The following is an 11917-nucleotide window of genomic DNA, read 5'->3' as shown; positions in this document are numbered from 1 at the left end:
GAGGGAAATCCAGACATGGAACATTTTTGTTTTGTTATTGTAGGGCCTGCCCAATCGGTCCAACGACAGTTTCTGATAAGCTGCATGTTACTGTCTTTTCAGCGTGGCAAAGTAATTTTATTACCTCTTCATTCTCAAGTGGCGCTTAAGTTAAAAGAGCTTGATCTGGCATTAAGAAAGCAGAAGCACGAGACGCAGCTGCTTCGTCTGACTCCGGTTTGAACATAAAAGGCTAAAAGTTTTTGAAATTTTCAGTGCATGTCCGTGTGAGGTAAAAGGACACAAGCTCTTGGAGCCCCGCCCTCTGTGCCGGGAGCAGCAGCTCATTTGCATTTAAAGGAACAGACATAAAACGATGCGCTTTTGCTCACCCTCAAAAAGTGACAATTTTAACATTCTATATAAAAATATCTGTAGGGTATTTTGAGCTAAAACTTTACATACACACTCTGGGGACATCAAAGACTTATTTAACATCTTGTCAAAAGGGCATTATACCACTCCTTTAATAGGCTAGTTAATTTCATAAGATAGTCTCAGAGTAAAATGCATCTTTGAGCTGTTGTTACTGAAAGCAACTTGCACTGATATATCTTAAAATATGTCAGTGCCATTGTTTTGTCTTTAAAAACCACACCAGTACTGTTTTTTCTAAGGCACATTTATAAAAGCTACTTAAATGCCCTAATAGAAAAAAGGCCTAATCCTGGTTTAATCTAAGCCCTGTCTGTGAAGCAGGCCTAAATGTATTATCAAGTAATTAATTTAAATGTTGCCATAGTTAACATGTCCTTTTCAAACCATTATTGAGGGTTACCATGTATTACCGTGTGACATACCAGATTCACATGAATCAAATATTTATGCTTAAAAGGATCAAATTAAGATATAAACCTCTGGAACATCTGCTTGAGTTATTCATGTATGGTAATTATGTGCTATAGGCTAATTGACTGACAGTCCTGAAGCATTTCATATGAAATTATTTCACAAGCTTCTTTCCTTAAGAGTGATTTACAAGAAATCATTTTTCACATAGCACTCGGGCAGTGATTGCACAACAACATTCTTTCTGTTATTACTGTTAATAGTGAGAGAGGCACTCCTTGCAAATATTCCTGCTCCTTCCTGTGCGCATCACAGTCATCTCACTTTTGCAAGCAATAAAATGCCACCTCAGGAAGAGGGAAATCCAGACATGGAACATTTTTTGTTTTGTTATTGTAGGGCCTGCCCAATCGGTCCAACGACAGTTTCTGATAAGCTGCATGTTACTGTCTTTTCAGCGTGGCAAAGTAATTTTATTACCTCTTCATTTCATCTTACTCCAAAAATGAAAAAGGTTTTAAATTATGTCTGAATATCATTAAATTTAGGTGAATGTTTGATTATTCAATTTACTCTTGTTAAATTACACTTTTAAATTACAAGTAAATTACACTTGTTCATCCGAATTCCTATAACACTTTGAGTCTCGCCGGGTATACGATCTCTTAACCACAAGCTCGCCGGTCTTGGTCATTGGACAGTGGCGATTGACTAACAGTCTCTAGACGGTCGTACTCTACTTGCTCATTCTAGAATATATTATTTAGTCCCCATAGATCTTAACACACATAATTAAGGTAAGACTATATCTAACCAGAGTTCATGACCATTACCATAGAACGAAGCTGACCAACTTAACTTCTTCTAATGGTAACTTTGTATAATCATGTCATGGTTTTCCAAAATACACTTAGTTGGAATAATACTATACAATAATCAGAAGTTGAGGCTCACCCTATTTAGATTGGTCTAACAAACCCATTTTTAGTCTCTACTGTCTAAGTATATGTAGATCTCTGTCTAAGTCAGATCTCTAAAACTTCAGTTGGTGTGCACCTCTGCTCCACCTAAGCTGTATTTTAGTCCATTACTAACCTGAGCGTAATCTTCTAGAATCAATTTCAGAATAAGTCAGAATAAAATCAAATGTAACAATTTATTATTAATCATGTAAATGTATCATGCCAATTACAGAATCAATTCAAAGACAATCGATACATAACATCAAATGCTCTGAAGTAAAGAGTAAAATATGCATACCTGAAAATAGTATACATAATGCTTAGTGTCTAAAAGACATTCATCATTATGGGCTGATCTGGTTACAAATCGCCCTGAGCCTCTTGAAGCATTTCTTTAAATACTCAGGCCAAGACAGAAATCTCATTTCAAATGGAAACATGAGTTTAACAAATGGGAATTTGCAATAATCAAGGCCAAATATGGGTAGTTTACACATTTTGGGGACAGAAGGTAATTTCCATGAAAGACCAATTAGCGGATGATCCGCCTTCCAAAGAAAGCAAAATATCTCTCCAAACTCTTAAAACCCTCATTACCTTTTGGTTCTGTGTTACATCGCAGAGCGTAATTATTATTATGTGTGCAATGTTTTGGTGGTTTTTTGTTTTGTTTTTTGTGCTCTATCTCCTTTTCTCTCTCCTGGGTGCAAATGGAGACCAGCTGTCACTGGCTGGGAAAGCTTGGGGATAAAGCTGGAGAGGAAAACCCAGTTTAGAGAGGCCATTTTTGTCCATTTTGTCCCATGTTTTTCTCCTGTGTTTGGCTAGAGAGGGAGTAAGGTAAGAAGTTTGTTATTCATTTTGTCTTATTTTGAAAGGTTAAAGTGTTCCCCATAAAGTCAGAACTTTATGTTTATTGTTTGGGCCTTGTCCCATCCTGAAGCTTCTTTTATGCTTCCCCTTTTTTGTACTTTGGACTAATCCAAATAAAGTCACTTGAGTGTTTCTAAAAATCTGTGTGATTTTTTTTAAATTTTTTTTGGAGTGCTGGAACAGGAGAGGAGAGTTCTTGGTTGCATAACATAACACAACAAACATGAATGTATTGCAGATATCATTAATTAATAAAGATTTTAATGTACAACATAATTGAGAATTTAGTCTGATTCAGGGGGAATCAGAATGCCAAATCCTGACTGAGCTGGGGATGGAGGAGGGTAATTCGCTCCTGAGAAATGCGATAGCTGCTGATAATACTGAACGAGCTTATATACACACACACACACACACACAGTGATAGGCGTCGTATTCCTATAGGTAGACGGGGATCAGCTGAGAGTCAGCTGATGCGAGCTTGACTAACCTGACCTGCCAGAACTGACTGCTTGATTTTACTTCTGTGGGAATGACAGACATTTGACATTTCAAATGATACCAAACACGTATAGAGTTGTATGATAATTGTTCACATTAAACCATACAGATTTTTGGGTGAATTTCAGGTTATCCCAGCATGAGGAGAGAAGAGATGGGTGATGTGGAGAATGTAAGGGTGATTCATGAACTGGTGTGGTGCGTCTCGGATGGCGTTGTTACTTATGCAAGTCAAGAGAGTGTTCAAATGGTAATTCTCTCAGGACAAGTCCTTGGTTTCCTCTGAGTAGTTTTTTCTCAGTCCAGACATTCTGGTATCCGCCTTACAGTTTTTACAACAACAACAACAACAAAAAACTGTTTAAATATATCTGTATAGCAAGTTGTTTGTTATTATGCGTCTCAAACTTTGGTATAATAGCTATTATCTGTATCAAATAAATCTAGTATTGAACTGTGCAAATAAATCAAGTGCAAATAGTGCTGTTGCAACCTTGGCCCTGTCCAAAATGGAATGGCCATCTACTGGTTATAGTGGTAATTTAATGTCCTTTTTCATTTTAAAATACAAGTGTTTGTTTTTCACCAAGTGTTAGTTTTCCTATACATCGTGAAATTTTGTATCACAGAAAAGAAGGTTGCAAACACAGGTAAATTTGAGCAGATGAGTAACTGGATTGTAGGAAAGTGACAGTTCTTATCTGTTGCAGCCGGTGATGATAAATGAGAGGAAAACCAGAAGACAGATGATGGATAAAGACTGAAGAATGGACAGTTCGAGACAGGATCACACAGGTAAGTTTCCTTTCACAGAAGACTCGACAGTTCGAGACCGGTACATAGTCAGGTAAGTGTTCAGTATTGAACACCCTGACCAGACAAATGGTGAATTGACTGGTGAGCTTAAATAGAAGGTGCTGATGAGGGTTATCACAGACAGGTGTGGTGATTGTGGCGTGTGAGCAGGTGTGAGCCAGAAGGGATTCTGGGAATCGTACTGTGCTGAGGTGACTGAACTGGTGAACGGAGATCGTTTCAAAACGCTCTCTGTCCACACTAGCGTTTTCAAGAGCTTTCCAAAAGTTTCTCATCCACACTGAAAAGTTGCTAAATTCACCTTACAGTTCATGCGTAAACCCTCATAAAAGCTCACTGAGATGATACAGACAGAACAAGACATAGGTGATCAAGTTATCATGCAATTCTTCTGGCTGGATCATTTTATTTAGCAAAATATCTCACCATTCACTGATGCTTCCAGGTCGCACTCACTGACCATTATATGTTTGGTCTAAAACACAACTGCTCTCATGTTTTGCCACAGGACAGCAAATGCAAGTGAACTTTCTGTCATCTTTGCAGGACTGTGATACGAAGAGTGTGCAAGGTAACATATTTTAGCAACTGTGTGAAAGCGAATAGCACATAACAGGCACAATACTGGTATACACATGACTATCTATGGGTTCAATATGCGTCACATGACTAAACTTACATCATCGTTTTCAAATACCTCCGTTTTGACAGGCCACACTTCAATGTGAAAACAGCGTGTATCTGCTTTAGAGAGCGTTTTCAAAAAGCTTTGTTTTCTTTGCTAAAAACGCCGTCTCAGTGTGGACGGATTGCTAAAGTGTGTAGAAAGCAACAATACCAGACAATGAACTGAAGAAACTGAAGGGCTTAAATGAACTCAATTACATACAGGTGAGAACTAATACATCAATTAGCAACAAATGAACTATAGCAACCATTTTTCATAGCAAAAAATGAAAATGGAAACAAGTAACCAAGGAAATATGGAGGAGTGGATGGTGGGAGAAGCCATGGAGGAGTGGATGATGGGAGAAGCCCGTAAAAGTCCTTTGCAAAACTGTAAGGGAAAAGTGTAAGGGAAAAGGTAGTCAATTTATAATTTTTTTTCCGAAGTGTTGACAACTTAGTGTTAACTAATAATTGTTACAATCTGGTACTACCAACAAAATATTAGTGCATTAGTGGAACTGGGTGTTGTTACACTACATTATGCATCGCTTTACATGCTTTTCCCAAATCACTTAAGTGACCTCGACGTCCGGGTTAGCGATAGCATAAGTCATCAGGCAAGAGTTATTTAAATAAACTCCTGATGTACTTACAAACTTTCCAATGCCTCATTTTATGAGTACAGACCTATTTGTACTACTGTATAAGTTTGGTACCATTCTGGGCATTATTAGTGGGGTAATTTACGAGATACATCCTAGGATTCGTTAGCGCCTGCACTAAGCCATCTGGCTGATATTTAAAAATAAGCTCTAACTTTAATAATGTTCGTTAAAAAAGGCTTCTGGGGGGTGTTTGGCTCGAGGTCATGGTGCAAAGGACCCTAGGTTGATTTTATTCCGAACCATCCCTTTAAGTTGGGTGTCCACCTTAGAGATAATACCCATATTTATAATGAAACAATCATATATAAAAAAATAATTTAAAATAATATATATATATATATATATATATATATATATATATATATATATATATATATATATATATATATATATATATATATATATATATATCATATAATAAAATATAATATATAGTTACTACTGTAAATCTATATTAAATATTATGGGATCTCCTTCAATGCTTTCAGAATCTTTACTTTATAATAATTTTCTGTATTTTTAAAATATATTTTTTATATTAACATTTTAATGACACTGACAGTATATTTATTGAACAAAAATGAATTATTTTATTTATCAAAATAAACACAACATAGTACAAACTTTGCTAAAGTGATTGCTTTGAACAAGTATTAACTTTAAAAACATTATTTTAGCTGAAGTATTTTTATTAATACTGTGTGTCTTTTGCCCCATGCTGGTTTCACCCTGTGTGTGAGGTAAAAGGCCCGCCTCGCCACCTCATACATTTATACGATTTTTAAACAAAACAAACCACGTTTATGATTTATTTTCACACAAAGTCTGTTGCTCCATCAATGTTCAATAAAAACATATATATTCTTTCTGTAATCATTCACTTTGGGAGAAGTGAAAAGCACACTGTTTCCTAAGGTGTGCCTTTAGCCCCGTTATAAGCTACTCAGTAGTGAAAAATCAACACAACACATCCCAATGCTCACCATTTATTTATTCAATGGAAAACAAAAACATTTATATATTTTTTTTCATATTATTCAAGGAGAGATTATAAGGTTGTGGCTTGACCCAAATGTGATGGTTGTAGGTGGTTGTATTTTTTCAACATGACACTGAGAGATGAAGTGTGGTGTTGGCAGTGTCATTTTCCGAGAGAGAGAGAGAGAGAGAGAGAGAGAGAGAGAGAGAGAGAGAGAGAGAGAGAGAGAGAGAGAGAGAGAGAGAGAGAGAGAGAGAGAGAGAGGAGAGAGAGAGAGAGAGAGAGAGAGAGAGAGAGAGAGAGAGAGAGAGAGAGAGAGAGAGAGAGAGAGAGAGAGGAGAGAGAGAGAGAGTGAGAGAGAGAGAGAGAGAGAGAGAGAGAGAGAGAGAGAGAGAGAGAGAGAGAGAGAGAGAGAGGAGAGAGAGAGAGAGAGAGAGAGAAGAGAGAGAGAGAGAGAGAGAGAGAGAGAGAGAGAGAGAGAGAGAGAGAGAGAGAGAGAGAGAGAGAGAGAGAGAGAGAGAGAGAGAGAGAGAGAGAGAGAATATCTTGAGATCGTAGTTATTTACCATTTTGTTTCTGTAAATATTCAGAAACAGCCAAAAAGCTGTAAAACGTCCACACCAAATACTGAATTCATAGATAAAAAATTACTTTGGTACGTAAGCTTAAAAACATCAACAAAGAGAGGAGCTTACTTTCTTGGATGAAATACGGTAAAAAAAATGTATATAAATGGAATCAGGTGTGCTTTTGTCTGTTACGACACTTATGACCATGTCAATTAAAAAAGGTTTTGCATTTGGCCTCAAAAGAAAGGTTTTTTTTTTTTTTTTTTTTTTACTATGTGTGCAAGCTCTTCCTTGTTGAGCTTTGGTATGTTTTTGTTAATATGAAATAAAAAAATATTTTATATCATTTATCTTTGCAAAGTTTATGATGACTGTATGCCAACACACTGACTCAACAAAAAACATTGAATTACTATATGCAATTTAAATCTTTTTTTTTCTTTTTTTATTGAACAAGCTTTCATGCATGCTTTCATGCAATAAGTAAATTAACATTTAATTTCATTTATTTATTTTAATTCTGCAGTATTTGATTGAAAGACTTACTGTTGTGTTGGGCAAGACACAATCTCTCTCCTGGCAGCTTGCATTGTATTGGTAGGGGATTGTAATTTGGCGAAGAGAGATCATCTGATCATAACTTGACCCAGAAGTGACGTATGCAGTCTGAAGGTCATTCTAGATGTTTTCAGCATGAAAGAGAGAGGGAGAAAGATATCTTGAAACAGATCTTTACATTTATTTACAAATTTCTGTCAATATAAATGAAAAGAGAAATACATCTTTGCAAAGATTCTAAAGTTCTCAACAATAAGTATTCATTTGGATTTTCACACCAAATTCACACTAAATTAACAACAACAGTTAAAAAAAAATTTGGTTACACAATGTAAAAAAAAAAGGTTGCTGCCTTAAATTAAGTACAATCAACTTGGATGTTTAAGTCATTTCAATTTAAACTTACATTAAATTGAAAATTTCTGCCTCAAACAATCAGTAATAATTTAAATAACTTTTTTCCTCTTACCAAAGCTTTCAAGATTATCCCTGCACCACCTTTATGTAGATTCCACTCGCTCCAGACCAACATACGTCACCTGTAAAGTACATTAGGAATGTGACATTCTGATAATTTAACCTATTTTTGTGTAAATTATTCTACAAACATATGCACAAGTTGTTTTGACAAACGACTTACAAGGTTTTGTTGAGGGCAAGATGAGATCTCTCTTCGGTTAGTTGCCAAACAATGGACAATACTATTGCTATATCAACTGTAACCATGCCAATTAAGAAATAATGAGGAGTAAAATGACAGATAACATCTAAATTTTTCAATTGGCCCAAGTGAAATTCTGTAAATTATAAAATAAAATGGGCTAATGGGCTAATTGAAATTTACAGAATATCACTTGGACCAATTGAAAAATTTAGATGTTATCGGTCACTTGAAATTTTTGATTTGGGAGGGTTAGAAATTTTTTACAGTGTAATTAATTAATTAATAATGAATTAATTTTAGTATCATTCATTTTATATTAGTTTTTGTTAATATTTTGAATTTGAATCTTTTTTCCGAATTTGTCATTTTTTTATATATATCTTTTATAGTTTTATTCATTAATTTTAGTAACTTTAGTTATAAGTAGCATACTTAAAGTTAAACTAAAAGAAAATGATAAATTTTGCCTTGACAATTAGTTAGTAACTTAAAATCAGTTTACTATATATATCTATTTTATTTGAAGTATGTGTATATATAATATATAATGTGTATATATAATATAATATATAATAATAATAATAACCCATGTCCACCACACCAGATTTTACTCATTGTTTACTCATTTATTGATTTTCTGATTTATTTGTTCTTGATTAATGAGGAAGGTTATAAGAGATAGAAGGTAACAGTAAGTCATGAGATGTTTAATATATTGTCCAATTTCAAAACTCTACCATATTTTAAAGGCTTTAATAAGCCAATTGATTCGAAAACACCAATATATATTCCAACACATGTACCAGAGCTTGAAAAAATAGGAGTCCCACTATCCCCTTTTTTGCCTGCTTTAGAAATAATAAATTCTTCAGGTGACATTTGATTTCTCATATTAGTATAAGGTATTTCAGTTGTACAAAACTTTGTTACAAAACGTCCTGACTCTATTATATCAAAATGTAGATCATTTTCACATAACTTGCCTATTTCTACTTTTATGTTTTGTAATGGATCTAAACATCCTTGCAATTCAATAAAAGCAATATCGTAGTTCAACAATTTGTGATGGTTCTGGGCTTTATATATTAATAATGTTTTTTCAAAAGATGGAAACAAAATGTATATGTTATCATTTTCGTGACAATAGTCACTTTCTAAAACATGTTTAGCAGTCACTACATTGCCAGAGCCATAATAAAACCCTAATCCTCTGCTTTTATAACCTTTGTCAATATCCGCTGAACAAACAAAAATTAGACAGACACTTTGCTTTGCTATATATCTGTTACAAGGCATAATCTTACCATTTTCAACAACTAATGGATCAGATGTAGAGTTTAACTTTTTGAAACAGTCAACTAATTTTTCCTCATCATTTTTTTTCCAATTATTAAATATATTAAACTTTAATATATTAAACTTTAATACATTTAAGAACTTGTTACATAAGCTGATAATATTGTCCATTGTTTAAATCAAATCTGAGAAAACAAAACATACTATATTAGACAATACTGAAGCCAATGCACATACATATTACATATTATTACTTATAAATTATTGTCTGTTATATCTTTTTATTCCATCTCAAGAAATACAGCAATGTAAATAAAGTTCTTGGTCAATTCACTAGAAATAACAAAATTAATAAAAGTTGTGTAGAAGTAATAGATTCAAAACCATACCTTACAATGATTCCGGCAACTACAAAGATTACCTGGAGGTTTGGGTTATTTATAGAAGATCTGAACCAATCATTCTTCATGGTTAACATGGGAGTTTCTTTGGGAGAGGAAGTGAAACTTATCATGACTATATACTGAGAGTATGAGGAAATGTGCTGTACTTTGTTGGTCAAGAGTAACATTAAAGGAAACCTTTAACCTTAAAGCCATCCCGCACTGGGCTCTTACACACAAATGACATGTACGCTTAAGATCTAATATTATTACGGTTTACTTTGAATTGTTTAGTTGTTGTAGTTAGCATTTCATATTGCGTTGTTGTTATGGGTAACATATATAATGCCAAATAATTTTTCTTTTGGGTTCTTTACCTAAGATTATGAAAAAATGTGCCAAAAACTCTGGTGATATACAGAAATATAACCTAAAGAACATCAGCTGTTTAAAAAAAAAATTGTGTGTATGCAGACTGATAAAGCCCAATTTATTGGTGGTAATTACGTGTAAATTTGATGTTCAGTTTAGAAACACTGTGTGTGTTTAGAACACAAGGACTTTATGGATGTATATATGAAAAAAAATACAAAATAATCTTGTTTCTGTTTGAATTAATTCATCTGGAAAACAAGACATAATATCTTATTTAATTTTACTTATCTAGTAAATGCATCTTGATTTAACAATGTTTTATATTTGGACTGAAAACCAGACAAAAATACTAAGTAAGAAAAGCATTTTTTGCAGTGCATTCACAAAGCTTTATCAAAAATGAACAGACAAGCCCAGTGTGGATTGTATTTGACCGCCAAACTGTAACACTAACACAAAAAAGAACATTTAATAATAATAATAATAATAATAATAATAATAAAAATAAAATAAATATATATATATATATATATATATATATATATATATATATATTGGTGGTATATATATATATATATATATATATATATATATATATATATATATATATATATATATATGTGTGTGTGTGTGTGTGTGTGTGTGTGTGTGTGTGTGTGTGTGTGTGTGTGTGTGTGTGTGTGTGTGTGTGTGTGTGTTCTTTTAAATTCTGGATTCTTTTAAAAAGTGAACCAGTGCCAACTACTGTTCCGCGCTTGACAATGTAGGACTTGGAGCAACACAAGTATGATGTATTAATTAAAAATGTTAACAATTGTTAAACTTTCTGCCTAACTACACCAACCACAGGGTTTTTTTTTTTTTTTGTATGATAGCCTACTTTTCTTCTTCTCCACTTAGACGTTAATGTGTATTCTCTCCATCTCATCAATAGTAAGATACTGCCATTTTCAAATCATGCGAATGATTTATTATATAAAATGATAATCCTTAATACATCTGTTTTAAGGATGCAACGCGTCGAGGACTACTGTGGAAACATTAATTTAGTGAAAAGTCAGACATGACGGCAGACACGTGACGACCGATATGAGCGCGTGGTCTCCTCACGACAAAGTGAGAAGCCCCATTCTTAATACACAGCAACAATATTTGCACAAACGTTATTATTTTTCTAGAAATATTTTGTTTGTCACGGTATAAGTTGGATTTAGATTCTTTCTTGTGGCATTATGTTCAATTGTGTTAAAAAACTGAAACTGTTGCCAGGTACGACAGGTAAATACAGCAGCTGTGACTGAGGGAACACAACACAACAGAATACAAGCACAAAGCACTGATTTTGATAAAGAACACGCCCATAAACTGGTTTTAATTTAGCATTTAACATAGCCTATGCTGTATTTTGTTATTCAATCACCCTTTTAATAATTATTAGGCTATTATAAATTATTTTATTTATTTAATTAAATTTTTTGCAGTGTTGTGTTGCGTTTAATGACATTTTAAAGTTATAATTATTCCATGTCTGTCATGGAGTGTCATATAGGCTATAGTGAACTATTTGTGATGTGATGGTTTAACATTTGCATCACTTCAGTGATAATGGCTGTTTGAAGGTGCAGTGTGTGATTTTTAGCGGCATCTAGTGGTGAAGTTACGAATTGCAACCATCAAAAGTTACGGTTGCCAACAGAAGTCTTCGTCTGAGACAGCAGAGAGTAGCCAGTTAAGCAATGAGGTTTCTTTACAAAGATAAATTAAGAAATTATGTTTACT

The 11917-nt window shown here is 33.8% G+C and overlaps 1 long non-coding RNA gene across 1 annotated transcript; it reads right to left on the bottom strand.

Annotated features, from left to right (window-relative positions):
• Positions 1–4351: 4351 nt before the first annotated feature.
• Positions 4352–8611, bottom strand: LOC311068236. Its single transcript, XR_014603353.1, has 4 exons — positions 8061–8611; positions 7890–7959; positions 7409–7540; positions 4352–5037 (listed from the first exon to the last, which is right to left on the bottom strand). It is a non-coding gene; the product is annotated as an uncharacterized lncRNA (long non-coding RNA).
• Positions 8612–11917: the final 3306 nt, after the last annotated feature.

The sequence above is a fragment of the Abramis brama genome (assembly GCF_963993115.1).
Source record: "Abramis brama genome assembly, chromosome: 18".
Classification (NCBI taxonomy): domain Eukaryota; kingdom Metazoa; phylum Chordata; class Actinopteri; order Cypriniformes; family Leuciscidae; genus Abramis; species Abramis brama.
Note: the sequence above shows the minus strand (reverse complement) of the source record. Positions and strands in the feature narration are given on the sequence as shown.